This window comes from Motacilla alba, chromosome 5 (genome assembly GCF_015832195.1).
Source record: "Motacilla alba alba isolate MOTALB_02 chromosome 5, Motacilla_alba_V1.0_pri, whole genome shotgun sequence".
Classification (NCBI taxonomy): domain Eukaryota; kingdom Metazoa; phylum Chordata; class Aves; order Passeriformes; family Motacillidae; genus Motacilla; species Motacilla alba.
In genome coordinates, this window is record NC_052020.1 from 15,140,549 (window position 1) to 15,157,824 (window position 17,276).

At 39.8% G+C, this 17,276-nt stretch overlaps 1 protein-coding gene across 4 annotated transcripts in view; it reads right to left on the reverse strand.

Annotated features, from left to right (window-relative positions):
- The window catches only part of KCNQ1 (potassium voltage-gated channel subfamily Q member 1), a 334,477-nt gene that overhangs the window by 291,468 nt on the left and 25,733 nt on the right, over positions 1-17,276 (reverse strand). The window lies entirely within an intron of this gene.

The window sequence follows — 17,276 nt, forward strand, 5'->3', positions numbered from 1 at the left end:
AAATGAAACCATATGCTAATACTAGCTTTAGCCTACCTCTCAGATTTGCTGTTTCCTGACCCCTCATGGAAAGAACATTCCTGGCTCTTTCCTATTTTGAGGACTACTTTGGCTGAATCACCACACAACCCCCAAACACGTTTCAAATATTTGCTTTTTTGCTGATCCAAAGCCCAATAAACTGGAAAAAAAAAATCACAGCTAAGCCAAAGTTTAATAGGCTGTGCTACACTGTCTTTTATAATTGATCCCTAAAAGACCCCAAATAAATAAAGTCTGACATTTGCCATTTGAAACACAGCTGAGGTCTGATTCTACCTAATTCCAAACTCCTGCCATGGGCAGTCACCTATCCCTAAACCAGACTGATCAGTGCCCCACACAGCCTGGCCTTCAACACTTCCAGGGATGAGGCTGACACATTCGTTCTTTGGGAAGGGGTCCTGTTTCCAACATAAGATTTGGGACAGCCAGGGAAACAGCCCAGCTGTCTGTAACCTCCCAGAAATCCTTCTCCTCCATGTGGGGAGCAAGGCTGCTCAGCCCTGCAGCCTCTGCCTTCAAAGCCCTTCCCTGAGCAGCTTCAGCTGCATCCCTCACCCCACAGGACTGCTCACCTTCCCCTAAAGGATGTACCACACCTGGGAAGAAAACCATGGAGCACCCCGACTAGATGCTATCCCCTACACACTAACCATAGGCAGCTTCCAGTTCCCAAAGAACTGCATGTTTCATTGAAAAACACAACGTGAGAAATTAGCAAGACTGAAAATATCCACTTGCTAAACACGAGGTTAGTTGTTAGGGCTATTTCTCACAGTTCTTTTGAGACAAGCAACACCAATCCTTTGTACTCAACTGAAACTTGCTGCAAAATCCAATAACTAAATCACCCATCCTGTTAGGCAGCTCTAAAACAGTTAACCATCTTTTAACTCAAAAAAACCCCACAACAAAACAGAATTGATGTAATTAATAAAACCGCACTCAAGAGAAGTATTAAACAAGGACATAAGATTGGCATAGCTCAGCTGAACAGAGCCTCTAGCTTTATTCATAAGTGAGCACTTCTTTGGGAGACTCTTTTGAAAGACCAAGGACTCAAGAAAACAAAACTGTGTTAAGGTTGACACAAGCTACACCCTACAATGATTGCTTCATGGTACAGCATATACAAGTCCAAAGCACACACAAAAAATGATGCCAGGATCACAGAATCATTAAGGCTGGAAAAGACCTCTCAAGACCAAGCCTGACCTTTGAGATTGAGTCCAGCTTTGAGATTGTGCTACCAAATAATGGAGATAAAGTTTGTCGCTAATTAGGCACAAAAATAAAATACATAATGAAATTAATAGGCTACAGATTATCACCTATCAATACAAGTACCCATATAAAAATATACTTTACCTAAGCAAAATATAAGTGTGTGATTGTTTGATTCATCTCTAGATTCTTCTCATTTCACCCTGTATCTCTGCCTTTAGGCATTCTTAAGCACAAGTAAGGTGCAGACAAGGCAGGAGAATGCAAAGGTGAGTCAGTCATTTGAAACATAACATAAATGTTCCCTAAGTATCCAGCCCTTCTGTCTGCAATATTCTCACAACTGCCTAAGAGCAATACACATGGCAATGTGAACATAAATGGAGTCAGTAGCACAGAGACAGCTGAGGATCTCTGGATTCAAAGTCCAACATACATAGAATTAGCAGTTCAAAGCAAACAATGACTTGCAAGGGATGAGCAGTACCACTTCACATTCACTATGCCCCTTGATAGCAGCAGACAGGTTAGAATGTTTAATTCAACCAGCACAAGAAACCACAAGGGGGCAACCAAAGCAAAGACTATCCTGTTTCTATCCCTTTCCTAAACAAACACAAAACCCTAATAAGCATTAAAGTTGAAAGTTCATGTGCCGAAGTGATAAAAAAGATAAACTTAGGGTCAGTCGTTTGCCAAATCTCTTTGCTTGTTCCTATTATAGATATTGATGTCTGAGGTAAGAACTGCATCAAGTGCCACTCACCCCACTACCTAACTACTTCTATTGCTTTTCATGCACATGGACCCATTTCAGTCTTACTAGGTGTTTTTTTTTTTTCATCCCCAGAAAAGCTCTTACAATTCACTGCTGTGCTTTTTTCCAGGCTGATGCATGAAACACCTTCATAACCACAAATACGCATTATGCCAAGCAAAACAAAGATGCTTGGTCAGGCACTGCTGCTTCATGTCTGCTCCTTTGGCATGGGAGAGATGACACCCACAAGGTGCCAGCACAGCACCACAGCCCAGCTACTCACCCTGTTACACTGGCATTGCTATTCTGCTTAGATCAATTACACATAAGGAACAGAAGGTGCAAAACTAAGACATTAAACAAACACAGTGTCCTCCTCCTGCGCCATGAGCCTCCTGTTTGCTGCCTTCCAAAACTCAGCTTTGTTTTTGTTTTGGTATTAGTGGCTCCCTTCTCCACCTCTGAAGTATAAGAAGGGAGTGAGGCACCAGTAAAATAGAAAAAAGGAAGTTTAGCATCTTTTTCTTTTTTGACAGTTATGTCCTCTTTCTTCAGTCAGAAGTGGAACACAGATCCCCAGTTACTGCCTAAGCAGCAGACAAGTCCACAGGAGTTAGTCACAAACAACAGTTGCAGGGACAGACTGCCTCAAACTCGAATTTTCTTATGCAAAAATCATCTTGAAGCAATTTAACTGTCCAGCCTCAGAAAAGCAAACATTACAATTTTCACAAAATAACTTTATCACTCTTACTATCACTTTACTGTGATTGCTATCACAACATTAAAAAAAACCAAAAAAAAAAAAAAAAAAAAAAAAACAAAAAAAAAAAACCCCTTGTCTTGCTACAGATGCCGAACATGTAAACTCTTCATCCAACCAGTAAATATCAGACAAACTAATGGGCAACTGACTCCACCCTGGTATAATTTTTTTAATATACACTTTTCCTCTAAAGGAGAGATAGTCAGCAAACCCTGGAATTTCCTCAAACCTAGCACTGTAACAGTCAGACAGGGCTTCATCTCTTGCAAACCGCAAGTTTTATCTCCTGAAACCCATTGCTTGCTTACCCCCTATGCACAAATGTGATCATCTTCAGGAAAGGAAGCAGAGTGACGAGTTCAGGCTCCCAGCAGCTCTGATCTTTCTGTGATTGTGGGGCCAAGCAAGCATCAGAGATGAGGACATAGCCTGTGAAGTTTCTCATGTTGTCCCTCCCAAGTTACAAAGTAGCATCTGCTTGCATGTAGATAAGTCACATCTCCTGCATCAGTAGATGCATTTAAAAATACTCAGCTTGGTGGTTAAGTCACATCTAACAGTGCTATGTTTTTTTTTAAACCAAGGATAATTGCAAGTGGCTGATCATCTCTGTACTTCTCGATGTGAAACCACAACACCACTGCTAAAGCAGTGTGGACATTACAAAGCAGCAGATGTTTTCTTTCGTGGACCCAGTTTTTGCAAGACCAGTACAAGGAGACCTGTGCCCTCTCACACAGCACTATTTTACTCAGCCAGTTTCTCTGGTTGTCTTTTCAACTTGGTTTTCCCAGGCAGCTGGTTTCCCATCCCTGGGGAAGCCAGAGCCAGAAGTGGAGCTCTCAGTGTGCAAGAAACAGCACCAGAGTGCAGCACTACAGTCACACCTGGAGTCAGGATGTGTCTGTGTCTCACCACCCTCTGGAGAGAACAGCATGAACACACACACTGCTGTATAGAGAGTTTCATGAGGCAGTGTCTGCACAGGTGAGCTCATGTGGGTAAACATTTAATAAACGATAAGTTTTGTCTTGCTTCATTGTGTCAGTCAGACAATTTAGCTAATTTTTGTCTCGAACAGGTTTGAAAAGCTAGAGCATTTCCACAAAATAATCATTCAGCTGACAAAGGAACATAGCCAGGCAGCATATGTGCTGTACTTAGCAACAGATAGGAAATATATTAAGAGCTGAAGGTAGATTTAATGTTTTATGACTATTTTAGGTTATATTTTGACTTACCAACAGATCTATGGCTTTTTCCCCGACTTCAGCGTCAGCTTCAGGAACTTGACACATTACAGGTAGCTATCAGTACTGTGCACCCTTCAGCCCTGAGCTGCTGAGTTTTTTTCTATATTTAACTATGATTTTTGAACATTAGCATGTCTTTTTTTGTGGCTTGAAACAATGTGTAGAATGATCAAAGGAACAATAAACCACTTACTGACAGATAACAATGCTCATTTAGTGAATGTCACAGGTAGGAGAACTGATAAAGGTTTATAAAATATGTCCAGTGATATGACCAGGAACATTTAAAAAAACAGTCTGTGAGACATGCTGGAAGTACTTACTCACCAGATTAAAAGAGTCTCATGTGCATGCAGCTGTTATCATCAAAACCAGCACTAAAATGTGGGTAGGTTTCATTCCTTCTTGCAGTGTTTCTTACATACTCACAGTGGGAGTCTTTCCATAAACCAGGAAAAGGTTGCCATTTGGCTATAAACTGAGCTGAGACCTTAAATACATTTCATAGATGAGAAGGGACATACAAAGTTCAGCTCAATTTATATCAACTTGAGCTCTAACCATCCAGGAAGACTGACAGTTTTTCCTTGTTCAATGTCATGAGCTGCCTTAGGTCTGTTTTTTTCTAACCATTTTTATTCATTACAGATAACAGTCTTGAAGATATCCAACTATTGGTGTCCTTGCATACTGGGAATATTATTTTAGCTGGTAACTGCCAGCTAAAAAGCAGTTACCAGCATCTGTGCTTTTTTTGTTTGGCATGAGGTCAAGGGCTAGTTGCAGTTAATCCTCTCTGTCTACTGGAGAAAACGACTGTAACTAAAAAAGAAATCATCTGAGAAAAAAGAAAATGTCTTTAGTGTGCTCCTATGTGCTTAACATTCTACCTAAGCCCCGTTCTTGAATCTGTCTGCCCTGATTTTTACACAGCTGGATTGTCTTTCTTTGAATGCACAGCTCAGATCAGTCACATACCTGATCAGTCATCTACCCTGTAACCCAGGTGTGGTTTTGTTTTGTGGGATTTTGTTTGTGGTTTTTTGAACAGAGTAAATAACTTTTTTTGCCATTTAGCTTCTAACAGTGACATGTTTCTTAAGTAAAAAAAATAATTTAAAGTTTAACCTCCTCTAAGTATGAAGCTTTACAAGAACTGGAAGGATGACATTGAGGATGAAAACACAAGTGTGCAGGTTGAAGATTTTTATCTCTATCATCATAATTTGCAAGCTATAATGCTCCTGCATATCCAGTGCATGTTAGTTCATTAAAACATATGACAGCATCATTATTTCATCTTTCATCCCCATGGCTTCTACTTGCTGACACTTTACACTAAAAGGTCAATGGTGCCAGAAAAGGACATTTTCATGCAGATTTCCAGGTTACAAAGACTGTTATTGCAATGTAGATTTAGATAGACAACTTCAGGTAAGAGATATACTGAAGACTCTTTCATTTTGTCATACATTCTGCTGTGTTCCATGCCAGCAAAGTAACTTCTTACTTAATTCACATCAGGAAAATCCTCATGAAAAACTTCAACAGCTTTTTACTACTACAAGTCAACAGAAACCCCTGACCACTTCACACAGTAACACATAAGTCATTTCCACAGTAGAAACAAGAAAACATTCAGAACTAACTTGTATCAAGTAAATTCTTACAGCAGTAAGGCACCAGGTTTTTGTTCTTTCACTCAATGTGTTTTGGGACTGCTTGAGAAAAAAAAAAAAAATCTAAGAAAACGTAAAAGAAGGGGAACAGGTAGAACTTGTAAAATAAAGAACAGCTGACAAGAAGAGCAGAAAGAAGTCTATGAACATAAACAGTATTGCTAGCAATCCAATACAGGATGACAATTTATTTTATGGGATCATCAAGGTATAGTGTCAAATACAAATGCCAACCGGTGCTTTTAAAGCTGAGAAACACAGGGATGATTTTTTTTAAAAAGAAGCAGGATTTCACAAGGCAGAGAAAACTTTCATCCTTAATGAAATCCACACAAGTAAACACCCCATATGTGCAGGCCTTATGCTGAAACCTTTAGCAAGTCTGAACTGAATACTTGAACACCAACTCTGTCATGACTATGACAGCACAGCGCCAGGCTACTGACAGAAAGCTAAATTAAGCATTTAATTATCCAGCTGATGGACACCAGAGGTCTTCCATCACTTATTCAATTAACAAAAAGTTTGTAAGAGAATGGTCTGGCGAAGGTACACGGTTAGAAAGAAGGAGCCCCGTACTTAATTCCTCTTTGCACATACCTTAAGCCAACTTTAACACTCCTAATTACGCATTAATTTTATTAGAGTTAATGCATTAGAATGAAAAAAAAGAGAAAAATCACTGTAGCAAGGAGGTAAGAAACCAGCAACCTACACAAACCATACCTAAAGATGAAGCAAGTTTAAAAAAGAATAAATATACAGGAAGTAGTTTAGCGCTGATAAAAAAAATTAAACTAAAAAAAGAAAAAAAAGTAGGGGTTTAGGTCTCTGGCCGTGCAGGCTCTTTACATGGTTTTCCTCTAAGGATTTGTCATCTCTTCTGTTTTGTTTTTGAGGCAGGGGAAGGAAGGAGGGGTACAGCCCCTCCCCATCTTCCAGCCTCTCTGTGGCAGGAGGATGCCCAGCAGAAAGGGACACCCACATTCATGCAGAGAAGCATGAGTCCCTCCAGGAACTGGCTAGAGCAGTTTCCTGCCCAACACACGCTTCCTCTCTGTTATGTCCAACACAGGTCAAGCCTGCAGACAGGTCACTGTTCTCAGCTGTCACTTACCATCAAAAACCCCTCAACAAAGTGCAAATGCTCTGTTTGTCTTAGCTTAGCTCTATCAGATGAAGCTTCCTGTTAATATGTATTTGTTCCAACTCCTAAGGAAAAGTAGAGTTGGTGCTTCCTGAAGGAAACAATGGCATAATTTTTAACCAGCTCCACGACTCCTTGTCAAAGAAATGCTGTCTTCTGGCTCCCGTGTAGGAAAGCAGATTTATTGCACAACAAAGATCACATACAATGCAGGGTTTTCTGATACTAGGAAAAATAGGTTTACTATAGAGCTAACAGGCAAGGCTTCTATCACACTTACCTGGCTCTTCTGGGAGGTTAAAGTCTGTAAAAATGATTTAAACTACGGGCAGTGTACCAAAGCACAAAGCACACAATGAATCAAAAGTCATTTAGGATACAGCACCAGAATTATTGCAGGAAAGGCCTGTAAGGTCTTGGCAAAGGGTATGATTGCAGTAGAAATGCAAACCAGACGTCAAGATGCTTCAAGAGGAAAGGTTAACTACTCACAAAAAGCAATGTTATTGCATCCTGCAAGGAGGTGTTGGTTCCTTTGAGAACAGGCATGGATTAACAGGAAAAGGATGATAGGTACTGAGTAAGAAAGTGGAAAACTAATATGTTACGCTTGAAACAAGTGCATGACCACTGGACTGCAGAATATTTATCAGCCCTCCCCAGACAGTTCACAATAAGCTTCCAATATGCTCATCATTCACATGAAAACCCAACAAAGCAATACAACAGCCATGGAAGGGGTGAGTTCCCATGTACAGTAAGGGCATCACCCAACCCTAGAAATCAAGAGAGTTTTTGCAGTTTTCTTTACATGAGGCTTAATGAGGGGAAACGTGTAATTTTTTATCAGCCAGTTCTGGAGATGCGTTCTTTTAACAGAGGAGAAGAAAAATGTTCTAGAAACTGAGTGCCACAATGCAAGTAAAACTTGTTTTGTAGTTGGAGTTTTATACAGTTGGTCTGAGCACTCACTACACCACTATCCCACTTTTCTTGTAATAGTGGATTTAAGGCAGCAGAGTTTAAATTATTTAGTATCCAAACACTAAAAGAAAATTACTAAAAGTTCTTGGACTATAAAATGCAGCTTCTGAAAAATTGCCAAGACTAGACTATTCCTCTGCTTTGCTGTTGTCAAATCTAAATTAAATACATCTTTCTAAATAAAATATTCTTTTTTTAAATAAATAATTTTAATAATTACTTTTCTTAGAAGTAAAACTACATAATATATCTTTAAACAAGTAACAATATTTACTTCCAATGGTTTCTCTTGTTTGGGCTGGCTAAACACTATTTTCTGGCTTCATCTGACAAAGCAATTCAAGAGCTCTATGTATTACATGGGTTTTTTGGTTGTTGGTTTTTTTTTTCCTTTCATTTACTTTCATCCCTGCAGCACTGCTACAAATCACTTGGCCTCTCCCATTAAAGATCAGAGAACATTGAGTCGTGACTTCTGGAGCACATGCATCTTATAATGCTGCAGAAAACTGGACTTGATAACTTTTCAGCTCACAGACATCTTCCTTAGGGAGCAGCTTCTGCACACTGCAGGTAAATAAGTATCCTGCCCCAAGGAATCAAAACAAGGCAGAAGAAAGTCAACATTGCCTCCACACCAAAGGAAAAAGGCACTATGCCAGAGTCTTGCAGAACTGATGTAGTAGGGCATGGGAAGTTGGAAGCTAATTGTATGGTAAGTGAATAAGGGCTATGGTTTTAAACGTTCCATAAAGAAATAACCACATTTCTAGCTCTCTAAAAACCTCTCTAGAAGCAATATAGATATTTTTGACAGTATCCTTAGTTCTTCAATTGTGAACAGAGTGAAACAGTGAAAGGGACTAAAAATCAAAAGACAGATAAATATACAAGTGGAAAAGAACCAATCGTACCTTGACCTGGACAGATACATGATGTGATTTATTGCAAATGCCACAAAAGTGATATGAGACCTGAGCAACTGGCCTACCTCCTCACCTGATCACCCTCCAAATGCCTTTTCAAGCTCCTTTCTGCTAAAATCAGTGTGTCTGAAAGGCACTTTCGTAAGTGCTGGCAAGTAAGATGAAGCCCGTGAGAAAGATCTGAAGCTGGGATAAGTGCTCTCACCAGGGTTTCCATTATGACCCTCTGCTTTAATTATTTAAAGGTATAGTTGACAGATGCTTTCACAGAAATCAGCCTTGTCATCGTCCTTTGAGCTTCTCCACATTCAGCTCTCAGCTGCACATTCCTAGGGGCATTGGGGGCAGAAACACGGCAGCCTTCTCGTGTTATAGCCTAGAAACAAGGAACAGAAACTGCATGACAGGTTCACACTCCTAAGGTGAAAGCAGAGGGATTCAGCATTCAGAGGTATTTCCATTTCCAGGGGACAGAAGGTATTTGCTATGGGGAAGATGTGACGCTTGAAAGCTACGGCAACTGGACTCCTCAGTTTGCTTTAAGCATGATGGAAAGTTCAAGTGTCCCTGGAAGAAAAGAATGAAGAGAGTCTAGAGAGCACAAGCAGCTTTTAATTTTATGGTGAGAGAGCCTTTCTGTAAATACAAGAATCTCTGTAAATACATGCCATGAAATACAGGAATGCTCAGTACTCCATTTCCTCAAAAAAGCCTATACAGATTAAATTTCCTAAGTGAAATCCACACTATGCTTAAAGAGCTTTAGCTTTGTGCCCTCACCACACAATGGACAGTTTTTCAGGCTGAAAATTATGAGGATAATTATTTCCATTACTCCAAGTTGGCTGTTAGTGGAAATTCTAATTGTTTATCACAAGGCTAAAAATTCTGCTTTATCATTTGAACTCACCTGCCCTGAATTAAACAAGGGAACATTAAGAGAAAATGGCTCAAGAAAGTTATAATCAGTTCTGAAGCCTGCATCCAAGAGGCATTTCAAGGTAGTTTAGTCCAAAATACTTATGTTTCAAAATGGGACTTCAAACTGGAGCACTCAATGAGCAAAAAAGTTCCTTTTAAGAGAAGTTAAGATGAAGTAATAAAGATGTTAGATGCTTCAAATCATACAGGAAGAGATCCTAATCAGGAATACACTGGCTCTATGTAACATTAAAAAAAAAATGTAATCAACTGTTAGTTGGACAACCAACTCTGCTGTGGGTAACAGCCCCCAGCTGCCAGATATGCACTTTACTCTTCACCTGCCAACAGGCTTCCAGCACTAAAAGCCAGAAGGCATCTAAACATTTCTGGGATGCTGTGGGAGAAAGAAACCCTATTTATCTTGTAGCGAAATCTCAGATTCTGCCAGGTAACTTCCAAAACAAGGGTTTATCAAAATTCATTAGTGAAAAAGACTTGAAAGATGGTAACATTCTGTGGTACACCTGAAGGCCACAGCCTTGGGAGGGGAAAGCTACCATAGTACCATGATTCTGATATGTCATTGCAGGGCAGCATAAGGAAGCAAAAGTCCAGTGCCTGAGAGCACACCCAGTGTGCTATTCCAGTGTTAATACAGACATCAAATTATTTATGTTACAGCTCTTACTGGGGCATTCAAACTATACGTAGCAAGTGCCTGCTAACAGCATGCAATACATTTCTGAAAACAGTGACAGAAGTCAGAAAGAGGCAAAACAATTGTTTTGCACATTGACTTGAATAATAAATGAAATTCCAGTTAATTGTTAACATTGCAAGGCCCAAAATTATATGCACAAGCTTGAATATCAAGTAGTTTCAATTTCAGAGGAAAGCATGCAGTATATCTACAACATTAAGATATTGAAAATAGGATTCTGGAATTCTTATGAGTCCTAAATTTGTGTAATTTACTATCTCCTTAAGGCTTTATAAATAGCAGAAAAATTAAACCATAATACATTTATTTTCTGCACATATCCCCTTCTAAAGTGCCAACGTTTCTATGTGTGTATTTAGCTTTATATGTGGGCCTGTACAGCAACTAATAATAAACATAAATTTGTAACACAAAGTACAAGGGAGCAAGACTTGATGAGAAGCAGACCTGGAAGGGTTCTCTTCTGGAAGTCATCACTTCATGGCTAAACTACCAGGAAATATCAAATGATGACTTTCTGTCGAAGTTCAGTGCCCTTGAGATTAAGCTGCCATTTCAAGTGTATGTTTAGAATGTGTCTAAAATGCATCGATATGATCTGCCAACATATTAACAACATCCATCCGAGTAACATGTGACCTCATGGCAAAACCATGCTCCAAGATACTACTCTTGGCCCTGAACCACTAGTCATTTTAAAGGAGTATTAACAACATTCCAGCAGCATCCAAAACCCTAAGGGAACCACGGGGCCAAGTTCAGCCACCTCTGTGACACTGCATTAATGTATGTCATTCCACACACACAGCTGGCTGCCAGCCACCATGTTCAATAAGAAACTCTCTGGCAGTCATTTGTTTCTTGGGGTCTACTAACTCCAGCAGCTGACTTTTCAGCCATGGGAATTTATTGTTTAGAATCCTGTAGATTCTGGTAGCACTGCACAGAGAGAGAAAAGGCAGAGCTCAAAGACGCAGAGAGAAACACCACAGAATCACCCATCAAGAATACTGAATTTCCTGCTTTGCTTTTTAAAAAACAAAGATTTCCATGGTTATAACAAAGGCTATTAAAACCAGCCTAAAATTCTGAAGTGTAATTAAACCATTACACTTCCCATGCATCAAATAATCCATAAAATCTTTCAATGTAAGGAACAGATTTGCAGGTGTGTTCTTCATCTGGAACACAGCCATTATTCTTTTGAATAAATTTTTAACTTAAAGCATTGATCCCTTTTGAACATGTAGTTCAAGTTACAGATACTAATTGTTTCTGACCAATCAATCCCTAGCAAATTTATTAACTACAAAGTTAGTCAAGTGGAAGATTCAGGATCCTTATTCTATGCTAACTGAAGAATTTCACAATAACTAAAAACAGGCAAGAATTTTGATATGGAGGACATACTAGACACCTTGCAAGTCACAAGAAAAATGGAAGAAAATGACAAAAGATGAAAATAGTTTGCCTCCCTTTTGAAACTTCAAAGTTTTGCAGCTTTAAAGATGTATTTCCTTCTTATTCCCAAATTATTCTAGAAACAGGCTTGCACCGATTAAAACACAAGTTCATTTTTATTGGAATTTTTTTCAGAACAGGCTAAGTCCTATGGAGTTCAGAATTTCAGACCTGACCATTAAGACATTTTATTAAAAAAAAAAAAAAAAAAAAAAAAGCTTGATATCCTTGTAGTCCTCAGGACTGATGGGAGACAGAAGGAGTCAAGAGGGGTCATTCTGTCTATCAATGTTAAAACCTGATCTGCAATGATCAATATTGTTTTTAAAGATGCAAAGCACTTCCAAAGCTGCAGAAGACTGAGGAACACCAAAGTCATCAGCGCAGCACAAGCCTGAAGGACACAGTTTGATTAGAGCCATTATTGAAATGGCACCTGTGCCACTGGAGAATGCTTTTCTCTGCAGTTTCACCTTCGTCAGTACAAACAAAAGCATTGTTCTACTTGGAAAGTCTTTTGGCAGCAGAATGGGGAAAATAACAAAGTATCTGTAATGTGCATAGCACAGAACATTTGTTTCATAATCTGATGGAGCAAATTAATTTCTTGACCAGCTGACAGGATATGCTTAATTAAAAGGGGGGGGGGGAAAGTGTGGAAGGGAGCTTTCTTAATCTGTGTACTCCTTTTTTTTCCTTCTCCAAGGAATTGCTGGGCAGATTCCCGCTCCACGCTGTCTGTGTGTGACTTTCACCTGAAACAACCCTGGATGTCAGAAACTCAGAACCAGTGAAATCCTCTTCCTTTCATGTTTCTTAAATATTGTTTGTATTTTTTAATGTTTCTTAGATAAATACAGTAGATGGTGACGCACATTTTAACTATCTGCTGCTCAAAGGGCCACCACCACTAAAAAATAAAAATAAGGAAAAAAGTAGATAGCACGGTGTCTTTCCCATAAAACAATCCCTTTTTGAAAAGATAGTTAGCACTACTGGCCTCAAATAAATTTTTTAAATGGATCTAAGGACAACTAATTTATAAACCTAATTTTTTCCAGACTTTCTTTTAGATACTGTTTCTCACTGCTCAACAAATACCAAAATAAAGTAATGTTACTCTGAGATAGCCTAATCAATTCTTAATTGGGAAGAAGGATGCAATTTCACATCATCCATCTCTATACACAGACTTCTTGGAGAAGTATTTTTAAGAAAAAAAATATTATTTTTAGTATGACTCTGGCTCCAGACATACACTTGAGTTCTGAGAAATGTGGTATTGCAGATCCATAAAAAGTGGGGCACGCCAGCTAAAACAATATTTGTGATGGAGCACTGAACTCCCTCATAATATAGACTTCAACATAAAAATCAAAACCAAAAGAAACCAAACAAAAAACCCCTGATTATCCTGAACACCGAGAAGCTTCTTAATCTGAAACAACAGTCCCTGAACTTTTACAAGTGATCTATGGAGCTTTTGTTCTTTGCTCAAGTTGGCAGACATGTTTCTCATTCACCTCAGCCACTTAAGCATAAGTTAAAATAATATTATCACATCCACAATAGACAGTTGCAGAAACAGGCTCCTTTTTATCCAACTAAAATTCCCTGTTTGAAAGGTTTTGTTGGTTTGGTTTTTTCCCTGAGACCGACTACTTTACCTAAAAATAAATTGTCACAAGAATTGTTGCTGCTCCCTGCCACGGTTAAGACACAGGAGCCCAGGAACAATCTGGGGATGGAAACGGCCTCAAGTCAAGCATTCATCAGAGTCAGGGGAGAAAAAAGATTCACTAGAGAAACAAATTAAGTCTGTCTGGAGAGAAACAGGTGTGGGAGAACCGAGGCTCCTGAGGGAAGACTCCAGCAGGTGGCCCCAAAGCAACAGCAAGGCTCAGCACAGCTCAGGCACAACCAGCAAAGCCAACCGCAATCCCAACTCCAGTTAGTCTGCTGGTACTGATGCATTTGAGAATGCACACTTGTTTTATTAAAGCGAGTAAAAGCTTGGTATAATTTTGTAAGTTAAGAACGTAAACCAATACACAAAACTAAATCTGCCCAAAAGTTGTGATCACTTTAACGGACGTTTATTTTTTAAAGTTAAATTTTTCCAAGGATAGTGTTTCTATTTTTTATAGTTACAGAGCTGCACAGCTTTTCAAATGCTTCTTCCATTTTGATTAAAAAAAACTTCAAATCATTGTAGAAAGCATTTTCAGGCAGACATTTCCAGTGTATTGTAGGAAGACATTTCCCATTAAGAGAAGGTCAGAACAAGGGTAGAGCACATATTTCATTACATGTCATTACTCACACACTTCCAAAACTAGTTGTGTCAAAGCCCTTTTAAGAAACTTAGGTATGGTTTCCCATACAAGAACATTAAAAAAACACATGCTCAAAAAGCAACACACTCTGGTTAAAAATTACTGCATTCTGAAATGGCACTTTCAGGCCTCACCTACAAGTGTCTGCCTTAAATCTGTCCCTTCAGAAAATGTATCACTAATCACAGCTGGAAAATCAAACCCACCTTCTTCCATATAGGAAGGTATGCTTGGACCCAAGGAGGTGTACTGATTAATGAACTTGCTGTCTAACTTAATAAAGAGATAAAAAATAAATAAGACTCTAACTTTTCATTTTAAGTGGGACAACAGGATAAAGAGGATCAGATCACAGAAGCACAGAATCATAAGGGTTGGAAGGAACCTTAAAGCTCAACCCATTCCAAACCCCTGCCATAGGCAGGGACACCTTCCACTAGACCAGGTTGCTTAGAGGCCAGTCCAACCTTGCCGTCAACACTGTCAGGGATGGGCCATCCATAACTTCTCTGGGAACAAGTTTTAAAGAAATTCAGCAGTACCTAGTTCTCTTAATCTGCTTTTTCCTTGAATTCCACCACCTTCTTATTCACCAGTTAAGAACTTGTCATGCATAAAGTCTGAGACTTCAAAAATATGTTAGGAACCAAGAAATTAAATTTCTGCATAACTTCTACTTCTATCAGTATTCTTTCTGATCTCACATAGTTCCCTTGCTCTTCCAGACTGACCTTTACTGAAAGCATACTGCATGCTATGTATTGCAAGTCTGCAGCACAGAGCACATGCTTTGGTCAGGTTAACACTGAAAAAGAAAAAAGAAAGTGGATGCCAGCTACTTTCTACTTCCTAAGTGCATGCAAATTTCCACTGCAGTGACCCATGGAGCAATTACAGTCTTCATTGGCCAGCAAAGAAAACTGAACAGCAGGGAGATTAAGTGACTTGTACAAGGTCGTACAGCACGTGTGATGCAGAGCTGAAGACAGATCCCAAAGGTTCTGGCTTCCAAGACTGAGTTTCACACAGCAGGGACACTTCTCTGCACTGAAGACACCAGCAGGCAAGGGGAGAGCAGCCTCATGTAAGTCACACTGAGCAAAGACAGAAGTCAGCACCTCTGAGCCACTCCCCAGCTCCAGTAAAGCCACCACAAGCCTCAGCACGGACACTGCAGATGCGGTCAGAGCAGAAGGGACAGAGCTGCTGCATCCCAACAAATGCAGCACACCCACCAGCTTGCTGCCCACCTCCCCTGGTGCCCAACACTGAGCACCCTGCTGGCCAGCCAGCTCAAGGGGGAAGGCCTAAAAAACTGGGATCACCCTCAAGAAAGACCCTGACCCAATCCAAGCGCATCCCTGGTGCTCTCACATCTTCTGAGGAAGGGCTCCACATGGGGAGAGCAACCCCTGCATCCCCCACACCTTGAGCACAGAAGCTGTGGGACAAACACTGAAACTGCTTTGGCCGTGCCAAAGGTTCTCACCCTCATTTTTAACATCCATCTTTCCTGTCATGACAAGCTATGTAGCTGCTTAAATAGTAGGAAATTTGCACCTTCTTGAGGAGGCTTACAGAAGAGTCACTTCTAACCACAGGGAGAAAGTATTTGCTTGGTAACTTCACTCAAAGGAGTGGAAGCAAAAGGCAGAAGTTGATAAGAGTCCCTTTAAGTTGGCCTTATGACATTGAGAAAATTATATAGAGTGGGTAAGCTGAAGGCCTTAAAAACTGAAGTCATCTACCTTATACCTGAGAGCAACTGAAAGGGGGAGACCACTGGTAATGATAACAGAATAGAAAAAGGCCAAAATCATCTCATTTGAAAAAAAAAAAAGTGCTTTATAGCAGCAGCATGTATGTTTACAAGCAGAGCAAGGCTGAATTTATCAAAGATAAAACAGAGCAGTAATTCAAAGATGGTAATAATTTGTCTCAGTTTCATGTGCCAAAAAGGACCCACAACCCTCTATCTCTCCTTGCATCTTATACTGGAAAAGTAAGAATCAGTGTTGAAGATGAAACTCCATGTAACAATCCAAAGCATTAGGGAAGATCAGTTGCCTATCAGAGACAAGTGTGCAGCACTGTAGCCAGGCGATTTTTTTTCTTTATAAATATGTTGAGATTTAGCTAACAAAGGGTTAAAATGCACCATTCTCTGAAGAAGCTGATTCTGTTCCATTAACTTCCCAAATACCAAGGAGGTACTAATTATGCACAGAATTTTGCACACAAGCCCATTGCATGATTCAGGATTTTGTGTAAGCAGAGATCTCTACTTACACACAGATGAGGACTCACACCACTGCAGTGGGCACAGACACAGATCCCTTTGCACGACTCAGTCTTCCCAGCAAGACAAGTCCTCACAGGAGCATTCTGGATTTAAGATAAATTCATTCTTATCTATCATAACGCAGCTAACCTCTGCTGAGGCTTCATTTACAAACCTGTGTGAACTTTCAAATGTTATGATGGGCAAACCTTCCAGTACTTCTTTCTGGCCTGGTTAACATTGAACAAGGTGTGGAAGGTGGCAATAAGGAAATGAGCATTCAAGCACTGATCAAGCCCAAAGACATCCAGAGTGCCAAGACCTTCAGAGCTGGATCAGGTACACAAGAAATCAAGTGTGAGAGAGAAATATCAAAAGTGTCTTACTTCTATTAAAGGACAGGAAGATCTGGGTTTCCAATTCTACACTGGACAAAGGGGAACAAAGGAGAAAATCTAAAGCTGTGACTCCACTGCAGGTATTTTACCCAAGTCAGCAGTAAAACCATCTTTAATCCAAAGCAGTACAAATACAGACGAACTGCACACCATACAAAGAGAAAACAGAGAGTGGCTTGCAGTCATTTCAGTGTAATGCAGCATCCTATCACATCATGTAGCACCAATACAGAACAATTAGCCACTGCCTTCTCATCACTCAGAATGAAACCCAAAGCTAAATTTGTTACATGTTTAAGGATAGAAGAAAAGGATTAAAAACTTCATCCACGCCATTTGTTCCATCAAAGATTAACCTCTACAGGAAATTACAG